This window comes from Hyla sarda, chromosome 12 (genome assembly GCF_029499605.1).
Source record: "Hyla sarda isolate aHylSar1 chromosome 12, aHylSar1.hap1, whole genome shotgun sequence".
Taxonomy (NCBI): Eukaryota; Metazoa; Chordata; class Amphibia; order Anura; family Hylidae; genus Hyla; species Hyla sarda.
Window position 1 is genome coordinate 33,542,632 of NC_079200.1, and position 25,895 is coordinate 33,568,526.

General features: G+C 47.0%; 1 protein-coding gene and 1 long non-coding RNA gene across 10 annotated transcripts in view; one reads left to right on the top strand and one right to left on the bottom strand.

The window, feature by feature from the left end:
• SRCIN1 (SRC kinase signaling inhibitor 1) overlaps positions 1–25,895 on the bottom strand; it is a 489,213-nt gene that overhangs the window by 196,748 nt on the left and 266,570 nt on the right. The gene's annotated exons all lie outside the window — the stretch shown is intronic.
• LOC130296721 (uncharacterized) lies at positions 8,093–20,310 on the top strand. Of its 2 annotated transcripts, none has more exons than XR_008849264.1 (3): positions 8,093–8,141; positions 18,207–18,336; positions 20,056–20,310. It is a non-coding gene; the product is annotated as an uncharacterized LOC130296721 (long non-coding RNA). The 2 variants fall into 2 exon arrangements; XR_008849263.1 differs by lacking the exon at positions 8,093–8,141 and adding an exon at positions 8,862–8,953 and having other exon boundaries at positions 20,056–20,308.

The window sequence follows — 25,895 nt, forward strand, 5'->3', positions numbered from 1 at the left end:
AGGAAACAAAATGTCGCAAATAATCACCCAGGATCTGGTTAATTCTTTCTACTTGTCCATTGGACTGGGGATGATATGCAGAGGAAAAATTTAATTTAATCTTGAGTTGTTTACAGAGAGCTCTCCAGAATTTAGACACGAATTGGACCCCTCTATCCGAGACAATCTGCGTAGGCAACCCGTGAAGACGAAAAATGTGTACAAAAAATTGTTTAGCCAACTGAGGCGCAGAAGGAAGACCAGGAAGAGGGATGAAATGTGCCATTTTGGAGAATCGATCAACGACCACCCAAATAACGGTGTTGCCACGGGAAGGGGGTAAATCAGTAATAAAATCCATACCAATCAGAGACCAAGGCTGTTCGGGGACAGGCAGAGGATGAAGAAAACCAGCGGGTTTCTGGCGAGGAGTCTTATCCCGGGCACAGATAGTGCAGGCTCGCACAAAGTCCCCAACATCCGTCTCCAGAGTCGGCCACCAATAGAAGCGGGAGATGAGTTGCACAGATTTCTTGATGCCCGCATGACCTGCGAGATGGGAGGAGTGACCCCATTTGAGGATTCCGAGGCGTTGGCGTGGAGAAACAAAGGTCTTTCCTGGAGGAGTCTGCCTGATGGAGGCAGGAGAAGTGGAGATCAGGCAGTCAGGTGGAATGATGTGTTGCGGAGGGAGATCAACTTCTGAGGCATCCGAGGAACGAGAGAGAGCATCGGCCCTAATGTTCTTATCGGCAGGACGAAAGTGAATCTCAAAATTAAATCGGGCAAAGAACAGAGACCACCGGGCCTGGCGAGGATTCAGCCGTTGGGCCGACTGGAGGTAGGAGAGGTTCTTGTGGTCGGTGTAGATAGTAACAGGAAATCTTGATCCCTCCAGCAGATGCCTCCATTCCTCAAGTGCTAATTTAATGGCTAGAAGCTCTCGATCCCCGATGGAGTAGTTCCTCTCCGCTGGAGAGAAGGTCCTAGAGAAAAAACCACAAGTGACAGCATGCCCGGAAGAATTTTTTTGTAGAAGAACAGCTCCAGCTCCTACTGAGGAGGCATCAACCTCCAATAGGAAGGGTTTGGAAGGGTCAGGTCTGGAGAGCACGGGAGCCGAAGAAAAGGCAGACTTGAGTCGTTTAAAGGAGTCCTCTGCTTGAGGAGGCCAAGACTTGGGATCAGCATTTTTCTTGGTTAAAGCCACGATAGGAGCCACAATGGTAGAAAAATGTGGAATAAATTGCCTGTAATAATTGGCGAACCCCAAAAAGCGTTGGATAGCACGGAGTCCGGAGGGGCGTGGCCAATTTAAGACGGCAGAGAGTTTGTCTGGATCCATCTGTAGTCCCTGGCCAGAGACCAAATATCCTAGAAAAGGAAGAGATTGGCATTCAAACAGACATTTCTCAATTTTGGCATAGAGTTGGTTGTCACGAAGTCTCTGAAGAACCATACGGACATGCTGGCGGTGTTCTTCTAGATTGGCAGAAAAAATTAGGATATCGTCCAGATATACCACAACACAGGAGTATAACAGATCACGAAAAATTTCATTGACAAAGTCTTGGAAGACGGCAGGGGCATTGCACAGTCCAAAGGGCATGACCAGATACTCAAAGTGTCCATCTCTGGTGTTAAATGCCGTTTTCCACTCGTCCCCCTCTCTGATGCGGATGAGGTTATAGGCGCCTCTTAAGTCCAATTTAGTGAAGATGTGGGCACCTTGGAGGCGATCAAAGAGTTCAGAGATGAGGGGTAAGGGGTAGCGGTTCTTAACCGTGATTTTATTAAGACCGCGGTAGTCAATGCAAGGACGTAGGGAGCCATCTTTTTTGGACACAAAGAAAAATCCGGCTCCGGCAGGAGAGGAGGATTTACGGATAAAGCCCTTTTTTAGATTCTCCTGGACGTACTCGGACATGGCAAGAGTCTCTGGGGCAGAGAGAGGATAAATTCTGCCCCGGGGTGGAGTAGTACCCGGGAGGAGGTCGATAGGGCAATCATAAGGCCTGTGAGGAGGTAGAGTCTCAGCTTGTTTTTTGCAGAAAACATCCGCGAAGTCCATATAGGCCTTAGGGAGACCGGTTACTGGAGGAACCACAGAGTTACGGCAAGGGTTATTGGGAACCGGTTTTAGACAGTTCTTGGAACAAGAGGACCCCCAACTCTTGATCTCCCCAGTGGACCAATCCAGGGTTGGGGAATGAAGTTGAAGCCAGGGAAGTCCAAGGAGAATCTCCGAGGTGCAATTGGGGAGGACCAAAAGTTCAATCCTCTCATGATGAGATCCGATGCTCATAAGAAGGGGCTCCGTGCGGAAACGTATGGCACAGTCCAATCTTTCATTATTTACACAATTGATGTAGAGGGGTCTGGCGAGACTGGTCACTGGGATGTTGAACCTGTTGACGAGAGAGGCCAAAATAAAATTTCCTGCAGATCCAGAGTCCAAGAAGGCCACTGTAGAGAAGGAGAAGGCAGAGGCAGACATCCGCACAGGCACAGTAAGACGTGGAGAAGCAGAGTAGACATCAAGGACTGTCTCACCTTTGTGCGGAGTCAGCGTACGTCTTTCCAGGCGGGGAGGACGGATAGGACAATCCCTCAGGAAGTGTTCGGTACTAGCACAGTACAGGCAGAGGTTCTCCATACGGCGTCGTGTCCTCTCTTGAGGTGTCAGGCGAGACCGGTCGACCTGCATAGCCTCCACGGCGGGAGGCACAGGAACAGATTGCAGGGTACCAGAGGAGAGAGGAGCCGAGGAGACGAAACGCCTCGTGCGAACAGAGTCCATATCTTGACGGAGTTCCTGACGCCTTTCAGAAAAACGCATGTCAATGCGAGTGGCTAGGTGAATAAGTTCATGTAGATTAGCAGGAATTTCTCGTGCGGCCAGAACATCTTTAATGTTGCTGGATAGGCCTTTTTTGAAGGTCGCGCAGAGGGCCTCATTATTCCAGGACAATTCTGAAGCAAGTGTACGGAATTGTACGGCATACTCGCCAACGGAAGAATTACCCTGGACCAGGTTCAACAGGGCAGTCTCAGCAGAAGAGGCTCGGGCAGGTTCCTCAAAGACACTTCGGATTTCCGAGAAGAAGGAGTGTACAGAGGCAGTGACGGGGTCATTGCGGTCCCAGAGCGGTGTGGCCCATGACAGGGCTTTTCCGGACAGAAGACTGACTACGAAAGCCACCTTAGACCTTTCAGTGGGAAACAGGTCCGACATCATCTCCAGATGCAGGGAACATTGGGAAAGGAAGCCACGGCAAAACTTAGAGTCCCCATCAAATTTATCCGGCAAGGATAAGCGTATCCCAGGAGCGGCCACTCGCTGCGGAGGAGGTGCAGGAGCTGGCGGAGGAGATGACTGCTGAAGCTGTGGTAGCAACTGTTGTAGCATAACGGTCAGTTGAGACAGCTGTTGGCCTTGTTGCGCAATCTGTTGTGACTGCTGGGCGACCACCGTGGTGAGGTCAGCGACAACTGGCAGAGGAACTTCAGCGGGATCCATGGCCGGATCTACTGTCACGATGCCGGCTGGCAGGTAGTGGACCCTCTGTGCCAGAGAGGGATTGGCGTGGACCGTGCTAGTGGACCGGTTCTAAGCCACTACTGGTTTTCACCAGAGCCCGCCGCAAAGCGGGATGGTCTTGCTGCGGCGGTAGTGACCAGGTCGTATCCACTAGCAACGGCTCACCTCTCTGGCTGCTGAAGATAGGCGCGGTACAAGGGAGTAGGCAGAAGCAAGGTCGGACGTAGCAGAAGGTCGGGGCAGGCAGCAAGGATCGTAGTCAGGGGCAACGGCAGAAGGTCTGGAAACACTGGCAAGGGACACACAAGGAACGCTTTCACTGGCACTAAGGCAACAAGATCCGGCAAGGGAGTGCAAGGGAAGTGAGGTAATATAGGGAAGTGCACAGGTGATAACCCTAATTGGAACCACTGCGCCAATCAGCGGCGCAGTGGCCCTTTAAATCGCAGAGACCCGGCGCGCGCGCGCCCTAGGGAGCGGGGCCGCGCGCGCCGGGACAGAACAGACGGGGAGCGAGTCAGGTAGGGGAGCCGGGGTGCGCATCGCGAGCGGGCGCTACCCGCATCGCGAATCGCATCCCGGCTGGCAGCAGGATCGCAGCGCCCCGGGTCAGAGGACGTGACCGGAGCGCTGCAGCGGAGGGGGAGAAGCGAGCGCTCCGGGGAGGAGCGGGAACCCGGAGCGCTCGGCGTAACAGACATCAATCTTTTCACCACAAAAAATCAACAGCAAAAACAGAAAAAAAATATTTGTGAGGCAAAATTGAAGAAAAAAAAAACCACGCCATTTTGTAATTTTGGGGGCTTCAGATTCTACGCAGTGCATTTTTCGGTAAAAATGACACCTTATCTTTATTCTGTTTCACAATGTTTTTATTGAATTTTATAAACATAAGAAATGTAACATATAACATATTATGACACAGACGCAAGGATACCTAATTTATATAGGTTTTATTTTACTACTTTAAAAAAATTCTAACTATATGCACCAAAATTAGTACGTTTAACCTCTTCACGACACAGGGCTTATGGATACCGGTTTACTGGCCGACCAATCAGGGCACCTGCTGCGGGTGTCACTCCTGCAACCCGCTCCGCCCCTCTTCCGGAGGACGTGAGCAGGTGCGGGAAGAAGACCCCGGCAGCTGGGGACCCCGATCCCCGGCGTCCCTGCTGGGATCGGGGCCCCAGGAGCGGTGTGGATCAGCAGTTGGAGCTGAGTGACAGCCTCCTGCTGTTGCTTAGCAACAGCTCCCAGCATGCAAAAAGGGCATGCTGGGAGCTGTAGTTATGCAACAGCAGGAGGTAGACCACCACAATTCCCAGCATTCCCTTATGGGCATGCTGGGACTTATAGTTTTGCAACAACTGGAGGCACATTTTTTCTATGGAAAAGTGTACCTTCAGCTGTTATATAACTACAACTCCCAGCTTGCACAAACAGCTAAAGTGGATGCTGGGAGTTCTAGTGGTGCATCTGCTGGTTGCATAACTACAACTCCGAGCATACCCATTGGCTGTCGGTGACTGCTGAGAGTTGTAGTTTTGAAACAGCTGAAGGCACACTGGTTGTGAAACTCAGAGTTTTTTTTTTACCTAACTCAGTGTTTCACGACTGGTGTGCCTCCAGCTGTTGCAAACTACAACTCCCAGCATGCACCGTACATGCTGGGAGTTGTAGTTTTGCAACAGCTGGAGGCACACTGGTTGTGAAACACTGAGTTAGGTCACAAACTCAGTGATACATAACCAGTGTGTCTACAGCTGTTGCAAAACTAAAACTCTCAGCATGTACAGTCTGTCAACGCATGCTGGGAGTTGTAGTTTTGCAACAGCTGGATGTTCCCCCCTCCCCAATGTGAACGTACAGGGTACACTCACATGGGCGGAGGTTTACAGTAAGTATCCGGCTGCAAGTTTGAGCTGCGGCAAATTTTCTGCCGCAGCTCAAACTGCCAGCGAGAAACTACTGTGAACCCCCGCCCGTGCGACTGTACCCTAAAAACACTACACTAACACAAAATAAAATAAAAAGTAAAAAACACTACAAATTCACATGCCCCCCTCCCCAATAAAAATGAAAAACGTCTGGTACGCCACTGTTTCTAAAACGGAGCCTCCAGCTGTTGCAAAACAACTACTCCCAGTATTACCAAACAGCCACTGACTGTCCAGGCATGCTGGGAGTTTTACAACAGCTGGAGGCACCCTGTTTGGGAATCACTGGCGTAGAATACCCCTATGTCCACCCCTATGCAAGTCCCTAATTTAGGCCTCAAATGCGCATGGCGCTCTCACTTTGGAGCCCTGTCATATTTCAAGGCAACAGTTTAGGGTCACATATGGGGTATCGCCGTACTCGGGAGAAATTGTGTTACAAATTTTGGGGGCTATTTTCTGCTTTTACCCTTTTTAAAAATGTAAAATTTTTGGGAAAACAAGCATTTTAGGTAAAAAAAATATATATATTTTTTTACATATGCAAAAGTCGTGAAACACCTGTGGGGTATAAAGGTTCACTTAACCCCTTGTTATGTTCCCCGAGGGGTCTAGTTTCCAAAATAGTATGCCACGTGTTTTTTTTTTTTTGCTGTCCTGGCACCATTGGGGCGTCCTAAATGCGGCATGCCCCCAGAGCAAAATTTGCTTCCAAAAAGCCAAATGTGACTACTCCTCTTCTGAGACCTGTAGTGCGCCAGCAGAGCCCTTTTCACCCCCATATGGGGTGTTTTCTGAATCGGGAGAAATTGGGCTTCAAATTTTGGGGGTATTTTCTGCTATTACCCTTTTTAAAAATGTAAAATTTTTGGGAAAACAAGCATTTTAGGTAAAAATGTTTTTGTTTTTTTTACATTTGCAAAAGTCATGAAACGCCTGTGGGGTATTAAGGCTCACTTTATCCCATGTTACATTCCCCGAGGGGTCTAGTTTCCAAAATGGTATGCCATGTGTTTTTTTCCCGCTGTTTTGACACCCTAGGGGCTTCCTAAAGGTGACATGCCCCCCAAAAACCATTTCAGAAAAATGTTCTCTCCAAAATCCCCTTGTCGCCCCTTCTGAGCCCTCTACTGCGCCCGCCGAACACTTTACATAGACATATGAGGTATGTGCTTACTTGAGAGAAATTGGGCTACAAATACAAGTAAAAATGTTCTCCTTTTACCACTTGAAAAAATTAAAAAATTGGGTCTACAAGAACATGCAAGTGTAAAAAATGAAGATTTTGAATTTTCTCCTTCACTTTGCTGCTATTCCTGTGAAACACCTAAAGGGTTAAAACACTGACTGAATGTCATTTTGAATACTTTGGGGGGTGTAGTTTTTATAATGGGGTCATTTATGGGGTATTTCTAATATGAAGACCCTTCAAATCCATTTCAAAACTGAACTGGTCCCTGAAAAATATCGAGTTTGAAAATTTTGTGAAAAATTGGAAAATTGCTGCTGAACTTTAAAACCCTCTGGTGTCTTCCAAAAGTAAAAACACATCAATTTTATGATGCAAACATAAAGTAGACATATTGTATATGTGATCCCAAAAATGTTTTGGGGAATATCCATTTTCCTTCCAAGCAGAGAGCTTCAAAGTTAGAAAAATGCAAAATTTTAAATTTTTTCATCAAATTTTGGGATTTTTCACCAAGAAATGATGCAAGTTACCACAAAAATTTACCACTATGTTAAAGTAGAATATGTCACGAAAAAACAATCTCGGAATCAGAATGATAACTAAAAGCATCCCAGAGTTATTAATGGTTAAAGTGACAGTGGTCAGATGTTAAAAAAATGCTCTGGTCCTTAAGGTGTAAAATGGCCTGGTCCTTAAGGGGTTAAAATTGTCATTTTTCTGACCCCTATAACTTTTTTATTTTTCTGCATACGGGGATTTATGAGGGCTCATTTCTTGCGCTGTGATCTGAAGTTTTTATTGGTACAATTTTTGTTTTGATGGGACTTTTTGATCACTTTCTATTAGATTTTTTAGGGTACACAAAATGACAAAAAATACGCAATTTTGGATTTTTTTTTACGTATACGCCATTGACCATAGTAACCATGGGACACAGCAAATGAGGCGTCAGAGATCCAGGATATTAAAGAATGGCTTCTGAGTTTATTCCACAAAGTAGATACATGTGCACATGTGCCATTCTTTAATATCCTGGACCTCTGACGCCTCATTTGCTGTGTCCCATTGTTGCTATGGACTTTTTTCCAGCCATGCCAGGCTGGTATAGACACGTGCAATAGTCAGATAGTGCCGAGTGCTGAACCCTGATTTCCCTAGGATTACGCCATTGACCATGCGGTTTAATTAAAGTTATATTTTTATAGTTTGGACATTTATGCATGGGGCGATACCACATTTGTTTCTTTTTGTTTACATTTATTTAATTTTTTTGTTATGGGAAAAGGGGGGTGATTTAAACTTTTATTAAACTTTTATTAGGGAAGGGGGTTAAATCACATTTATGAACTTTTTTTACACCATTTTTGTAGTCCCTATTACATGCAGTCTTCTGATTGCATACACAGCATAGCATTGATCAGTGTTATCAGTGCTGAGCTGCTGAACAGGCATGGAGCAGCAGATCGACGATCGGACGGAGAGGAGGCAGGTAGGAGCCCTCCTCTTAGCTGTTCGGGATGCCGCAATTTCCCTGCAGGGGTCCCGAACAGCCCAACTGATATGCCAGGAACAGTTTACTTTCACTTTAGATGCGGCGATGAACTTTGATTGCCCCGTCTAAGGGGTTAATGCTGGGCACCACCGTGATCGGTGATGTCTGGCATTAGACACAGTCCTGGTGGCTGATACAGGTACGCCCTTAGTCCCCAACAGGTTAAAGAAGCCATTTTTTCATTTTCTTGCCTATAAAATGCAGGCTCACCATCACTAGTTGTACAACGGTTGATTCCAGAGCTGCTGCATCCGTGTGTTTTATTATTCTAATTTGATCATGTGATCACCATGCTGACCTTTTGTGTACTTGGCTTAAAGTGTACCTGTAATTTGCAAAACAGTTTTATTTCATGTAGATAACATTATATGTATATTTTTTATATACATTGGTTAAATGCTGCCTGTGTGTCTCTATGTAGAGACAAAATAGAAGAAGTAAGAGCGGGATAAAAAGGGCTCCTGGCCAGGGCCAGATTATCATTGTAGCTTTTGGAGCTCATGCTTGGGGCCCGCTCCCTCTGGGGGCCCCGCTCCCTCTGCATCATGCAGGTCCTGGTCGGCAGTCACTTAAAAACAGGGATCTCCACACAGAACATGATGGCAGTGACTGCCCGACCAGGACCTGCTTTGTACCTTCTGAATGCTGGAGGGGATGATTTCTTTGAGGACCTGTGGTGATAACACGATCATGTGACTTAGAGGCGAAGTTAAAGTTCCCAGAGCAGCCAGAAGTGCAGAGTGTATGTGGTGAGTTATTCCTGCAATCTGTTGGTGTGAAGTCACTGTATACAGCAGTGTTTCCAACCATTAGTGTCTTCCAACCACCCTAGTTGAAAGACACTAATATACAGTATATACATGTGAGCTCCAAAGCTGCACTCACTATTCTGCTGGTGGGGTCACGGTGTACATTATTGTTTCCCAACCAGGGTGCCTCCAAGTGTTGCACAACTACAACTCCCAGCATGCCTGGACAGCCAAAGTCATTTTTAGGCATGCTGGGAGTTGTAGTTTTGCAACATCTGGATGCTGGTGAGGTCACTGTATACGTACATTACATTACTTACCCTGTACTGATCTTGAGTTATATCCTGTGTTATACTCCAGAGCTGTACTCACTATTCTGCTGGTGGGGCACTGTGTACATACATTACATTACTTGTTGGGGGTTGATGTCAGTGAACACTTAGTGGTGATATTGGGGGTGATGTTACCGGTGAAGTCAGGGGGTGATATCTGAGCACTCAGTGGTGATGTCGGGGGGTGATTCAGTCAGCCCTCAGTGGTGAGCATAGGAGACGACAGTGAATGGCGTAAATGTAAAAAAAAAAAAATAGCAAAGTCTAGAATTGCAGCTTTTTTGTCACATCATATACCATAAAAAAAATTTAAAAAAAGTGATCATAAATTCCCATCTAAATAAAAATGATACCAATAAAAACTACAGATCATGGCATAAAAAATGGTCCCTGATATTGCCTTGTATACAGAAAAATAAAAGTGTTATAGGGTTCACAATGGCAGAGTATAATACAGGATGTAACTCTGGATTAGTACAGGATAAATAGTGCAAATTTATATACACAGTGACCCCACCAGCAGAATAGTGAATGCAGCTGTGGAGTATAATACAGGATAAGTAATGTATGTACACAGTGACCCCACCAGCAGAATAACAGCTGTGGAGTATAATACAGGATATAACTCAGGATCAGTACAGGATAAGTAATGTAATGTATGTACACAGTGACCCCACCAGCAGAATAGTGAGTGCAGCTGTGGAGTATAATACAGGATATAACTCAGGATCAGTACAGGATAAGTAATGTAATGTATGTACACAGTGACCTCACCAGCAGAGTAGTGAGTACAGCTCTGGAGTGCTGACCAATTAGTTGCGGGTGTGGTCGTGCTTCAGCTGTGCTGTGTGTGTCTGCTGTGTCTCCTGAGCTCCAGGGATTTCCATCTGTTCCACCTGGGGCCTGCTTCCTCCTCCCCAGGGAGGGAGTGGGTTTCCAGGCATGAGTGAGGGAGGCGAGGCCCAGGCTTCTGCTCCTCGGAATAGGCCGCAGGGGAGCAGTAGAAGCCAGCAAGCGGCCGGAACATCGGAGGATTTGGGGGTGAGGCGTTCCACCAGGAGTCGCAGCAATGCTGCTCCAACTCCCCCCACAGAGGTGAGGAGCTCCAAGGCTGGATCCACCTCGGGAAAGCTGGGTGTTTCCAGCGGAAAGCTGGGTTCATCAGGAAGGAGGCAGAGTACTCACGGAGGTGAAGCCGACCTCAGTGAGGAAGGCTGGGGAGTGCTGAGGACCCGGGAGTCTATTTCCACCTATACGTCCCGGGTAAAAAGTCACCTCCGTGAGTATGAAGACGCCTGTAAGGCCATCAGGAGGCTCGGAGAGGGACTTCGCTGTGCCCGTGCCAGGGCTAAGGTAACTCCTAAGAGGAAAAAGGCAGAGATCCAGGCAGAGATAAAAAGACTTATGGCTGAAATACAAGCTTTGGAGGAGAGGAGAGCAGAATTACTGGCGAAGAGTGGTCCATTTAAAGAAAAATTGGAAAATGGAGAAAGATTCAAGGTAATGGAGGAAAAGGAAAATAAAAGGTTGATGGGGCTGCAACCTGAGAGCCAGGTGGATGATGCGGAGGAGATGGAGGAAGAACAGCAGCCAGATCCACCTGGTGGCCTGCGGCAACAGCAGCAGGCCCCGTACAGTGGGCCCCCTGCACAGCAACCAGCAGTATCAACTGCCGACTCAGGGGAGGACAGTGATAGCAGCTACCAGGGAGGGGCGCTAATGGCCCAGATCCGCATGCTGGAATCCCCAGTGTGTCCTCAGAATCTGGTGTTTGGAGATGAGCTCCCAAATGAGGCACCTGGGGGTAAGAAGAAGAAGACCAAGCCAAAGCAGCAAGAAGTGGTGAGTTACATCTACACCCCCCTCCCTGTAAACCCTGAGTCGGCCGCAGGGTCAGCTCATTGTGCAAGCCCCGTTACCCAGCCCAGCCCGTGTTCTGTGGTGGACTCGGTGCAAAGGTGCGGGGAGAGTACAGATACTAAAAGGGCGCAGAGCTCCATGCCTGTTTGCAGTAGCAGGGATGGAGCAGAGAAGGCATCGGTCGCAAGGCCGTACAGTGAGGGCGGCCCAGCGGTGGGCATAGAGGCAGACTCCGGTGCTGTAGTTTGCTCCCCTGTGGGAGAGGGGGGTGACTCAGTGCCGGAGGTAGTCGTGGTGGCTAAGGGAAAAATAGATTCTCCCAAAAGTAGAAAAAAACTTTTGTTTTGCATTGGCGCCGCTGATCCAGATCAGCGGCGCCCAGGAGCTGGACATTCTAGTACGGATGAGGCGGAGGGTACCGGTAAAAACAGGGCTGGGGCCGCTAATAAACAGGCTAGGCAGGCTTCCCGGTCCTTGTATAAGGGACCGGTGACCTGTCCTGTGGTGATGGCTCCAGCCCTGGTACCCAGTGATGCTGACAGTACAAAATCTGCGCCAGAACGCATCGGTCCAGCCAGTATGAATGTGGAGGTTAATGTTGGAGTGACTGAGGGTGTGAATGAGGGGAATAATTCATCTGTTACTAAAAATCTGTCTGGGGCTTTGAATAGTGGTTTGGGCTGTAGCACGGGTGGAGGTATGGGGGGCACATCAGCTAAAATAGGGGTCAATGGTTTGGGTATGGATTATGTGGAGGAGGGTGGTGAAGGGGCACAGATTAGTGGTGGGAATGTAGGGCCTGGTCCCGTTGCACCCCCAGCGGTGGCAGCACCCATCCGCAGCTACGCGAATGTCACCGCTGGGGGAAGGGGGGCAGCTTCCTCGTCCTCTGGCTCTGGGGAGAACAGTTTGCAGCAGCGTCTCCTGGGGGCCTTAAGGAGAGGGGAGAGATCGATCAATGTAGAGGGTAGGGAGGTTGATCTATCCTTCTGGATAGAGAGACATGGTCTTTCAGCCTTCCGAGAGGAAAGAGGGGGGGATAATGTGTGGTCCCTCCCTACAGCCGGGCCAGGTGGTCTCCATAGGAATGTGGTCCGGCTGAGGTGGAGAGGCAGTGACACATGTCCTCCAAGATCTAAAGTTGTTGAGCTTCTGCTGAAGTTGGGCTTTAAGGCAGCTGACATCTATGCCTTGATACATCCTTATGGTACCCCTGAGTTCGATATCAGCTTTGTTCGGCCGGAGGGGCTTGAGCTCTTCTGGTCGAATTATGAGTTGGTAAAGAATGAGCCCGGCTGGCGAGACTTTGCCATTCAGGCAGTGTCTCGCCAAAATAATGTCAAGAAGGTGACCGTTTTAACCCGTAATGAATCGCTTTCTTGTATTGACATCATGACGTGGCTAGGTCGGTATGGTGAGGTGGTGGAGGTCCCAAAAAAGAACAGGGATGAATATGGCATCTGGTCAGGGGCCTGGACGTTTATGGTCAAGCTTAGGCGTTCAGGAAACACCGTTACCCATATACCATCTGCGACCTTCCTCGGAAGGGATCGTATCCAGATCTTCTACCAGGGTCAGCCGAAGCTCTGTCACAGATGTGGTGACCCCACACATTTTAGTGCCAATTGCACTGTGCAGAAGTGCACTCTGTGTGGGGAAATAGGCCATCTCGCTACATCTTGTGCAGAGATTAGGTGTCACCTGTGTGGTGACTTAGGTCACCCATTCAGTCGCTGCCCTCGTTCCTTTGTCAACGCGGTTGTTGCCCCGGTGGGAGTAAGCCGTGAGGTGGATTCTGCTGGGGGGATGGCTGTCGGTGATGAAGGTGTGCAGGGGCCAGGGAAGAAAAGTAAGCAGAAGACGCCTGCCCAACTGAGGCGTCTCGAGAAGCGTCAAAGGGACAGGGAGATTCAGGACTCACAGGAGCATCAACCAACTGGGGTGACTCCTGATCCTGTCCCTGCGGCCAGTCTTACTGCTGAGGCCCTGGGGGATAGTGAACTGGATGAGGAGACTGGAAGGATCCACAAAGAGGGGGATGCCGTCTCCTCACTGTCCTCCCATGGTGGGAGCGCGGATGAGGACAGTGGGGGATGGGCAGGAACAAAGCGGGGTACTCGGAAGAATAAGAAAAGGAGAGATGTAAGATCTTCTCCCACCTGCCAGATGCCAAAGGAAGGTACAACTGATCTCCCTCTGATTGGTCTCTCCAACCGGTTCCGAGCCCTCCGCGACATTTCCTCTTCGGAGGAGGGGGTGGCTGGGGGTGAGGTTCCGGATGTTGCGGTGGGGCTCACAGGAGACGCTGAGTCCTCTCTCCCTGGGGAATCTATGTCTTCAGGGGGGGAGACAGGCCCAGAGTCAGGGGACGAGGAAAATGTATATAAAGGGAAAATGGACACATCTATTTCACTTAAAAGGGGTAAACCATCATCTGATGAGGAGGGTGGTGGGGTGGATGGGAAGGATGGTGGGAAAAAGAAAGCTGTCTAACTCAATCACCCTTGATGGCGGCACCCTCTCCGTTGACTCTGGCATCCATTAATGTTGCCAGCATAAAGTCTGATATGGCTCGATTTGCGGCCTATGATTTTTTTGCCCATATTAATGCTGATATTTTATTTTTGCAGGAGACCAGGCTAACAGATATGTCATCTATCTACAAGGCTAAAAGAGAGTGGAGGAATGGGCCCTCCTACTGGTCTCTTGGGGCCGAGCCGTATAGCGGAGTGGCGGTCCTTTTTACCGCAGCGGTAGAATGCCGACGGGTTATCGAGTTAGAAATGGGGAGGTGCCTGATCTTAGATGTCCTCATGAAGGGACAAGAACTTCGCCTTATTAACATCTACGGCCCACAGTCTAAGTGGGACCAGAAGTGTCTCTTTATGAGGATCAAGCCCTATCTTTTTACAAGTCGGCAGGTGGTCTTTGGAGGGGACTTTAATGCTGTCACGAGGCCCCAAGACAGGGGAGGTGCCAGAGACAAGCTGACTTATGATAGCGCCGCCCTTAATAGCATAGCGAGTTAGGCTCGCCTGGTGGATGTCCACATCCGGCACACCCCAGGCCACGTGGGATTCACCTATCATAGGGGTAGTTGTAGGTCTAGGATAGGTTTTATTTAAAGGAGGAGGCCGTCTCTTCAGCAGTATCTGTTGTTGAGGTGGAGTTCTCCGATCACTGTTTAATTTTGTTTTCTCTGAATGTCGCAGAGACCCCCCGGATGGGCAGAGCCTATTGGAAGCTGAATTCGTCTCTCTTGGAAGAAGCGGAGATAAGACAGTCCTTTGAGGATTTTCTTCAGAGCCAGGTACCATTGCTGGGCCTTTGTAGCAATAAGTCAGAGTGGTGGGAGATCTTCAAGGAAAGGGTTGCGAGATTCTTCCGCCAGCTCTCGGGCCTCAGAAGCCTAAACAGGTACCGTTTGTACCAGGGCCTGAGGAAGAAACTTGAGCACCTTGTCTCGACTGGAGGTAGTCGTGACGATATCTCCAGAGTGAAGTCCTTGTTGATGAAGTGCCAGTACGACAGACACGCATCTTTGGTTTTTGAGAGGGATTACGGGAAGTACCGCTCGCCTGACCCTTACAGAAACTGCAAGATGTCAGTGAATAGTAAAATAGTCTCAGGACTGATTGATAGTACGGGATCCTTGAAAAGGTCCAGATCAGGGATCTTGGAGGTCGTCAGATCCTTCTACTCGCACCTCTTGGGAAGGAAGGATCTAGATCGAGATAAGGTATCAGCTTTCTTGGCTGAAACCGTCCCTGAACCAGGAGTAGACCCCTCTCGATGTTTTGACAGAGATGATCCGGGAAGAGGAAGTCAGGATGGCTATTGATGGGCTTGCCCTCAAGAAGTCACCCGGTCCGGATGGCTTAACATCTGAGTTCTATAAGACCTTTAAGGACACTTTGGTTCCCCTCTTGACTGCGGTTTTTAATGAGTGTCTATCCTCGGGCACTCTGCCAAAGTCAATGAGGAGGTCAGCGCTGATCATCCTGTCAAAGGGTAAAGACCCGTTCCACATTGAGAATTGGCGTCCCATAGCGCTTCTCAATGTGGACCGAAAGATTCTGGCAAAAGTGCTGTTTAACCGGCTGGTGGAGTTTGCACCCCGGCTCCTTTCGGGGGCTCAGAATTGCTCTGTTCCGGGCCGCAGTACATTTAGTGCTGTGCTCAGTGTCCGAGAGGCTGTGGAGCAGGGTAGGGCTGGCCACTGGAAGGGGTACTTGCTGTCCTTGGATCAGGCAAAAGCGTTTGATCGGGTTAACCATGAGTACCTCTGGTCTGTTCTTCTGAGATATGGCCTGCCGGGGGGGTTTGTTGATTGGCTTAAGATCTTGTACGCAGGGGCAGAGAGTTTCCCGCTTGTGAATGGTTGGATTGGCCGCTCTTTTGAGGTTGGGTCTGGCGTCCGTCAGGGTTGTCCTTTGAGCCCGTTGCTGTACGTGTTTGCAGTTGATCCTTTCCTTAGGAGGATTGATTGTGGACCGTTGGCGGGGGTGAGAATGGACCTGGCGGTGCCGGGTTTGGCTCTGAGGGCGGTAACGTATGCTGATGATGTCACCGTGTTTGTCTCCTCACAAGAGGAAGGCCAATGGGTGATGTCAGAGGTGGACCGCTACTCGGAGGCATCCGGGTCCAAGATCAACCGGGATAAGTGCGAGAGTCTCTGGCTGGGAGGGGGAGATCCTAGTTTTGATCTCCCGGACGCCCTTCCAGGGCCCCAGGAATCTGCAAAAGTTCTCGGCATCGAATTTGGCCAAGGGGATTACCCCAAACAAAACTGGGACAGCAGGCTTAAGATCGCCGCTCAGAAGGTGGATCAGTGGAAGGGTTGGTCTTTGACCCTCCGGGAAAGGGTTAACCTGATCAAAACATTCCTGCTCCCTTTACTGATATACCTGGGCAGTGTATGCATGTTGCCAGAACCTCTTTGGACCCGGGTCTACAGTGTGTTCTTCCAGATGTTATGGGGGAACAGACTGAACCTAGTGAAGAGGGAGGTTACTTACCGTACAAGGAGACTAGGGGGGTTGTGTATGGTCAACCCCGTGGTATTCCTAGTGAATACCTTTCTTAAGACCAATATAGCAAACCTCTGGTCAGAGAGGGCTCCTCCGTGGGTATCCTCCTGTAGGGGATGGTTTCAGCCTTTCTTCCAGGAATGGGAGACAGGAGGGCAAGTGAAGGATCTTCGCACACCACACGGGCATCTCCCGGCTTATGCTACCCCGGTTCTGAAGGTTATTCGTCGGTGGGGTCTGGGGATGTGGGAGATTAGGACTCTGTCGAGGAAATTCCTTGACAAGAGGGTCCTGTCTTCTCATTTCCAGAGGCCATTGGCGCTCAAGGACTGCCCAAGTCGGGATCTGGAGGTGGGTTTAGAGCTTTTGAATTCTATCAGGATCCCCTTGAAGTTTTGGGACTTGACTTGGCGCTGCTTCCATGGGAAACTGTGTGTGAGGGACAATCTGAAGTGCAGGAGCTCTGATGACCGGGGATGTCCCCGCGAAGAGTGTGGAGGCATGCTGGAAAGCATGGAGCATTTTCTGCTTCATTGTCCCTTTAACACAGAGGTTTACACCAGGGTGGGCGCTTCCATTGGTTGGCCTCGGCTGGCCAGTCTCTCCTATGCGGAATGGGCCTATGGGGCATTCAGAAACCTTGGAGGCTGGGACCGGTGCACTTTATTCCTAGTCAGCTCAGTGGTTAGGTACTACACGTGGAACGCACGGTGTTTAGTGTCGACGCAGCGTAAAATCCTCCCTGTGGATGTGGTGGTTAGGAACATTCTCGGTGACCTGGTGAAGGTGTGTTCTCTGGAGTACGAGAGGCTGGGTGCTGGCAGGGCCTCTCGTCTATGGAGGGGCTCTGCCTTTAAAGTGCCTTAGCCTGTTGTCCCCCCCTGGTGGTGGGCTGATGCTGGCACATTAGTCTTTTTGTTTTGAGCAGTTGGTTTAAGGTAATATAGGGCTTGCATGCACTGAACTTGAGCTTTAGGGGTTTGTTGTTTGGCTTATAGTGTTATATGTACTTGTTATTGTATTTATTGTTGTAGTCTATTTGTATACTTATGTATTGTATATATTGTTAGTCTGTGTATATTTTATGTAATGTATATATTGTATATATTGTGTGATGCCACCTGGGGTTTGGGTTTACTTTAGGTTGGGTGGTGGGTTAAAAAGGGGGGAGGGGGTTTGTATGGGACTTTTATATATACAGAAAATCCTGGACTGGTTCATGGACGTCTGGTAACATGTACTGGGGGCATGGGATGCGGGACCAGCTCAGGGCCAAAAAAAAAAAAAAAAAGTGGTGTTATTTTGTTTGTGTTGGTTTTTATTATTTTGTATATATTATTATTGTTGTTGTTGTTATTCTTTTTGGTATATTACTGGTATTGGGTTTTTGGTATTGCAACTGGGCCAGGAAATTCACATTTAGTATTAGTGTATATAGTTTATTAGTATGGTATGGGTATTATGGGTATTATAGGAATCTGTCTTTTGTAAATATTGTATATATTTGTTTGTGTGCAGGAATGAGTGTGGGGTGGACCGGTGTTGTATTTTATGCTATTGTGTTGGTTTTTTGATCATTATATTGATATGTTCTGTCGGATATGATATGTTTATGTTTTGTAATTTTTTTATTGTTATGTTTGAAATTTTAATAAAAGATCTACAGGATATAACTCAGGATCAGTACAGGATAAGTAATGTAATGTATGTACACAGTGACCCCACCAGCAGAATAGTGAGTGCAGCTGTGGAGTATAATACAGGATATAACTCAGGATCAGTACAGGATAAGTAATGTAATGTATGTACACAGTGACCCCACCAGCAGAATAACGAGTACAGCTCGGGGGAGTATAATACAGGATGTAACTCAGGATCAGTACAGGATAAGTAATGTAATGTATGTACACAGTGACCCCACCAGCAGAATAGTGAGTGCAGCTGTGGAGTATAATACAGGATATAATAGCGTTCCCACATATGTTATTTATTGCACCATGGAGCGCTCCTTTTTGTCTTTTTTGTCTTCAGGAAAAGGATGGATGCCGAACACCTTCCAGGAGTGAGGGACCATCCTGGCACAGCAGCATTCCACCCTTTTGGCCAGAATGGATATCATGTAGGCTGGGACAAAAACTTAAAAGTAGGGATGCACTGAAAGGTAAACTTTGGTGCGAAACCGAAAATTTAGGCCTTGCTTGGCCGAAAACCAAAACCAAAAATGGATTGCCCCGCCCCCTTTGATGTGATGTGACCAAAATCAGCCATTTTTGCATTTTGGAATTTTTTTTGCATTTAACCCGCTCACAGTGCAGGATCAGAAACATAATTTAATAGTTGGGACAATTACGCATGCGATGATACCAAATTTATTTTTATAATTTGTTTCATATTTTTTATATGGAGAATGGGAAAAGGAGGGTGATTTAAATTTTAATACACAAGGGCTTAATGGATGTTTTTAAAACTTTTATTTAACTTTTTTTTTTTTTTTGCATTCATTAGATTCCTCATACAGAGAACTCCATTGATCTGTGTGATCTGTGCTCATTTGGTTGAGCCTGCTTCAGCCAGGCTTAATTAAATGAAGAGCCGCGGACACCAATGATGCAGAGGTAAGCCCTTCGGCTACCTCCACAGCGGATTGCCCCCCACAACTGCGCTCCACTTCTTCACACTGCGTTCGAGGATATTACCCGCAGTGATGTTGACACTTTCGTGCCTGCAGACAGTGATGTAAAGTAGAAAGCCCCTAGCCTGTCAATTATGTCGGTCTACGTGTGATCCCAGCAAATAGCGGTGACCAGTTTTGGTCATGAATCCGCCCCCTTCCCCAATAACTACTTGAGTAATTAGCATATGGCAAACCAGTTATTTTTCTGTGGATTGCATGAACAGCCTGCTATACCACAGACATGGTAGGAAGGATTATTAAAAGGCCCATAGCACTGTGTGAGCTTATGAGGTAAAACCTGGGGACAGTTTCACTTTAAATATAGATCATATACACATTACATACTGTACATACATGATACACACACACCACACATACTGTACACATTACATTTATGCATCATATACACACACCACATACTGTACACATTACATACTGTACATTCTCTGTCATATACACACACTGTACAAATTACATACTGTACATGCATGCATCATATCCACACCACACACACTGTACACATTACATACTGTACATGCATACACCATACACACACACTGTACACATTACATACTGTACATGCATACACCATACACACACACTGTACACATTACATACTGTACATGCATACATCATACACACACTGTACACATTACATACTGTACATGCATACATCATACACAATACATATTACATACAGTACATGCATGCATCATATACACACAAAACACACACACTGTACACATTACATACTGTACATGCATACATCATACACACACACTGTACACATTACATACTGCACATTTTTCCATCATGCACACACTTTATACAGATACACACATGTCCTTTATATATTCATCCCCCCCCCCCCCCCCCCCCCCCCGGTTATGTTCACATGGTGGAATGCCTGCAGGACATTCCGCTGCAGCAACATCCTATTGAATTCAACGGGATTCTGCTGCTCTGTTTATACGGTGGAATTTCTGCAGCATCTGCCGCAGTAATCCCCATTCCAATGTCCGCAGATTTGAGACATAGGCTCGCTCTCCGTTAAATGCATTAGGCCAGATATTCAGAAACGCATGCCAGCTATTTAGAATTATTAAAATGATGTTTTGTAAGCTGAAGATAATGAACATGATGGCGACTTCTTCAATCTTCTCTTTTTATTTTTTTTAATTCTTTTTTTAATCTGTCACATTTTAGGCCTTTGCTGCTCGCAACGTTTGATACCAGAATACCCAGGAGAGTGATTCATTATCTGCACATCTGCCAGGATCCTCTCAGAGCCAAAACTCCTACAACCAAATAAATCGGATCCTGTGAAAGTCTCTGTGTTAAAATGTCTTAAGCTCAAAACTGTTTTTTTCTTTCTTTTATGTGTAAAAAAGCGACAGGAGGGCCTCTAGCTAGGGGACAGGGGAATATATATATATATATATATATATATACACATTACATAGCAAAATGCAGCCCTGCGCCTGCTCTCAGGGACACGGCTGGTATTTAAGAATGCACGGGCGCCTGCTGACATTATCAGCCAACCCGTTACGTGTCTGATTAGCGGCAACATAATTAACCAGAAAAACTAAGAGAAGCCATGGAAGCCTGGGGAAGAAAGGGAAAAAATAAAAATAAAAAACGCTGAAAATGTTAACATATGATGAATAAGATAAACACGCCAAGGCTTGAGAACAGAGCCTGCAAATAAATCATAAGTTATGCTTGTGTAGACACAGATCATACGGCCGATGAAGCCAATAGCAAGTATGGAAATATGAGTTGTCAGCCTTAAAGGGGTACTCTGCAGGAAAAAAAAATGTTTTCAAATAAACTGGTGCCAGAAAGTTTAACAGATTTGTAAACTACTTCTATTTAAAAAATCTTAATCCTTCCAGTACTTATCAGTTGCTGTATACTACAGAGGAAGTTGTGTAGTTCTTTCCAGTCTGACTACATCGTGTCAGGAACTGTCCAGAGAATGAGGAAATTCCCGAGTTATGAAACATTCCTGACACGGACAGAGGTGGCAGCAGAGAGCTCTGTGGTCAGACTGGAAAGAACTACAAAACTTCCTCTGTAGTATACAGCAGCTGATAAGTACTGGATTGATTAACATTTTGAAAAAAAAAGTCATTTAAAATCTATATAACTTTCTTGCATCAGTTTGAAAACATTTTTTGTCCTCCAAATAGCCCTTTGGAAGGGGATATTCAGGGTGAGAGAAACAGAGCTTATTTCTTCCAAAAATAGCCCGTCCTGTCCTCAGGTTGTGTGTGGTATTACAACTTGACTCAATTCACTTCAATGAAACTGAGCTGCAAAACCACACACAACCTGAAGACATGTGTGGTGCTTTTTTTTTTGTTTTGTTTTTACAAAACCGGCTATTTTTTAACCCTAGGTCACCCTATTTAATGTATTATTCAAGGAACACTTTTATTAAACCGGTTGACACTAATGTTGATGTTGAAATTATTTTTACCAATTCCATTATACTTACACCCACAGAAATTGTCATTGGTCCAAAGCTGTGGTGTTTGTTTCCCCCTCCAATTCCTTTACATGACCCCCCGCCAATTTGCCTCCCAACTCTGTTCTTCTGTAGAGAGGGTCTCCACAGCGTCACCCCCTGTGGCAAAGGGAACTGGACCAACAAGGGTCACAGGGCAGCATATTGTGGTAACTTGACTACATTGACTATGCTGCTATATATTAGATGTGGATTTATTTCTTTACTGCTGTCCTTTTCTGTGATGGATCACAAGGAGTTGTCATTTTTTGGGAGCTAGATAAAATGTGTATTTTATTTCAATAATATTGAGATAATACCGAGCTAAACCTATTAGAACTGCTAGTTTGTATGCTGCGGTTGTGAAGCGTGGCTTCAGGGATTCCTGGACACCATGCTGCCAAATTGTCTGGAGAAGGGCCAAAAATAAGAAACCCTGTAGGTCGCCTCAGGTGGGAGGCTTGTGGTTGTATTCCCATCCCATCATGCTAGGGGAGCAGATGTTTGGTAATAAAACAGGTGCATTTCCCACCAGGTCTGCCCCATCAGGTGTGTCCTGCTTTAAGAACTAACTAGATTAGAGTGTCACTGTACTAAAGCTGTGACCATTTAAAAGGGGGCACATGTCTGCAAGTGATGGACGATACTATACCATGGGCCAGTGCCTAATGTGGTAGCGGGGTGTGATAAGGGCAGATGTTGTTACCCTAGGGGCAGATGACATTAACCCCTTGTATTTGTGACGCCAGGTAATGGTTTACCCGAAGGTATACCGCTGGATCCTGGGCTAAGCACGGGGGGCAATTAAGACTCAGATGCCAAGTTACGGACAACGGCAGCTTTACTGAGGGTAGACAGTTGGTAAAGTCTATACAGTTCATCCAGGCCCCAAGGAGGTGACCAGTGATGCAGAGACCTTTAGGGCTTGCTGGGACTTGTAGTAGGACTGGACAATTGAGTGCAGTCCACACTGACTTGGGACTGACTTGACTCATAAAGCTGTGACACACACACACTAGGCACGACTGCACTGGACCTCAGCAGGAAGCAAGAGCTATAAGAGAGAAGCTCCACCCAGGGCTTATATGGGGAGACTAGCAGGGAGCCCATAGGTCACTCTTGGGATCACCTGGTCACTGATACCTCCTGGGCAACAATCACATGACATAACTCTTAAAGATACAACACATTTTATAATACAATACATTGCAGAACATATGTACAGGGGGGGGGGGGGCAGGTACAGAGGGCCCTGGGGACACTGAAGGAGGCTGTCTGACAGGACAGCAAGGGTACGGGGCAACATCTCCCGTACTGGGCCACCACACTAAGCTGCAGAGACTCAATACAGAGACAGATTACTGTGACTGAACTGTATGAATCAAAATTCGAACCATGATCCCAACTAACAAAAGCATTCAAAGCTTGGTGGTTGTGAATTACGTTAGTGGGAACCATTACGTGTGTTAAACTGCACATATAGTAAATGAAAAGAGCTTAAATTTCATTTGTGCAAAACCTCTGTTCTGGACTACGTCCTACATCCTTGAATCCAAGGGTCAATTTACACGGCAGAATTTCCACTTGCAGAATTCCACCTCAAATTACAGCCCATAGACTTCTATGGGATTCCCCACTCCCATTCAACCTTCCGAAATTCCGTTTGCAGAATTTCCGCACAGATTCCGCACCAATTCCGCAAGTGGAAATTCAGAAGTGAGAATGAAAGTGTGGAATCCCATCGAAGTCTATGGGCTTTAGTTTGAGGCTGAAACTCTGCAATATCCGTATGAATAGACCCTAAGATAGGGCCCCAACTTACCATGATACATTGATATCAGCGTTGGGCTCTTAGGTGGCAGAGGGGCCCATACAAGCACTAGGGTCAGGTACAATTGCTTCCTCTCGGCCACCTATAACAATATCCCTATCGGCGTTGTCACTAGGACATTGTGACATCCCATGAGGACCAAGCCTTCTATGTCTCAATGCAAATGTTCCCTCATTTAACATAGACATGACTTGAAGTATTGCCCTAGTGTCCTCTATTGTAGTCAAGCTATCCTTGGGTCCTGGGGTAAAACTTCAACCTCTCACTATAGCTTTACCTCATTTAATCGTAAAAAAATAAAATATTCGGATTGTATGGATTTAATGATGATGACATATTTTAGGACATATTACTAGAGCAGTCAAATATAATGTGGAAATATCTCTATAACCAGCATGTGAGAGTGAGGGACTGATCAGTGCAGAAAGTGAATGGGTTAAATGTCTCTGGACTATCTGACAGGCAGAGAAATCACGCAGCCGAATTCAGAGCATTCTCATTCCAAGCTGCACCCGTCCTCTCACTGCCATGTCAGACCTGTCTACGACTAGAAGAGATCTGAGTAGCCATTTCAGAAAGGTTTCACTTTAGATGCATCTACCACTCGAGACACCATTCACACTATGTGACAGAACCACCCCAAATCTTTTATACACCACTTCAAAAGCCGGGAAGAGTCTCCTGCACCAGACTACTGTCTCCTGGCAGCGGAAGTGAAGCGGGGATTCATTTATCAAAGCAAAGATGTCGCCGTACCCAATGCAACCTCCGCTATGGCACATACTTGGCAACAAAGACAGCCGAGTGCATGATATTTAATTTGTCAAACGTGATGCCCGATCCTCTAGATAGTGCCGCCATTACATGGTTAACTGTCTCTGTGATAAGATCTACATTGTTATGCCATCACTGTTAGACTGAGCATGGTGCAATATATCAGAATACAATATATAACTGCAAGAAGTGTCCGACATTGTGGCTAAGGTTGCCACCCGGACGGTATTTTACCAGCACAGCCGGTACAGTGGTCCCTCAACATACGATGGTAATCCGTTCCAAATGAACCATCGTTTGTTGAAACCATCGTATGTTGAGGGATCCGTGCAATGTAAAGCATAGGAAGTTGTACTCACCTGTCCCCGCCGCTCCGGACCGTCACCGCTGCCCTGGATGCTGCCCTCCATCGCTGTCGCCGCGTCCCCGTGATGTCCCCGATGCTCCGGAACGTCTGTGCCACCCGGGATCGTCGCTCTCACGTCACCACGCACTCCGCTCCTATTGCATGACTGGGCGGCGTATCGTAGGTCGGGGGGGTCAACCAATCCTCCAACAATCAGAATGTTTCACCATAACCTATACCAGTGTTTCTCAACCAGGGAGCCTTCAGTAGTTGCAAAACTACAACTCCCAGCATGCCCGGACAGCCATTGGCTGTCCGGGCATGCTGGGAGTTGTAGTTTTGCAACAGCTGGAGGAATCACTGACCTATACTATATACTACTATATAGTCCAACATGCTGGGAGTTGTAGTTTTCGTTTGGGGCAGCTGCTGAGCCACAGGCTGTATCAGGTCATGCTGGGTGTTGTAGTTAGTAACTAACTGCAATTCCCGAATTTAATTTAAAAAAAAAAAAAAAAAGCGATCAAAAAGTCCCATCAAAACAAAAATGGTACTGTTAAAAACTACAGATCGGGGTGCAGAAAATGAGCCCACATACAGCCCCGTATAAGAAGAAATAAAAAAGTTATAGGGGTCAGAATAGGACAAAATTTCCCCCGCATATGTGTATCCTGTGATGTCACGAATATACAATTAAGTATGCAAATTAGCATGGCCGGTATTTTTTTGCAAGAAAAGTGGCAACCGTAATTGTGGGTTACAGGAAAGTAAGGCGGTACACCCAGATTCATCTATACTATAGACAAACTATCATTTCCTCCAACGTAGCGACGGGATTGAGAGGCGCTGGACACACAGTCTAAAGGGATCTCAAGATTATTCACCCATGTTGCAATGCGTTTCACAGTAAGACTGCTTCATCAGGCGTTTCCTGATGAAGCAGTCTTACTGTGAAACACGTTGTATCATGGATGAATAAACTTGAGATCCCTTTAGTCTGTGTGTCCAGCGCCTCTCAATCCCATTGCCACGTTGGAGGAAATTTTGGCTTTTATGTTTGAGGTTGGACGTGGAGCGGCAAATTACTACTCTGTTCCATAGTTACACTTGGTGGAGTGTAACTCTATGTGGTAAGCAACACTTTTACTATACCAATCCTGGTCTTAGACGGTATCACACATACGGAGCGCTGTCTGTGTCTTGTTTTAGATAGACAAACTATAACTTTGGTGACTACTTTATACAACATTTAGCATTGCTGTGATCAGTGTTTGAGCATTGAACAGTAGGCACATGTATCCCTCAGGTGTGTGCATTGATATAATCTGGCTTAAGGCCTATCATCTGTCTAAATTAATTTTCGGCAATGTTCCCAGCAGGGATGAAGGTAATGGATAGTGCCCCCCCCCCCCCCCACTGGTTTGGAAACTCAGATCTTCTATATGGTAATGACTTCTGTTACGCCGAGCGCTCCGGGTCCCCGTTCCTCCCCGGAGCGCTCGCCTCATCTTCGTTGTTGCAGCGCCCCGGTCAGATCCACTGACCGGGTGCGCTGCGGTCCCGCCTTCAGCCGGGATGCGATT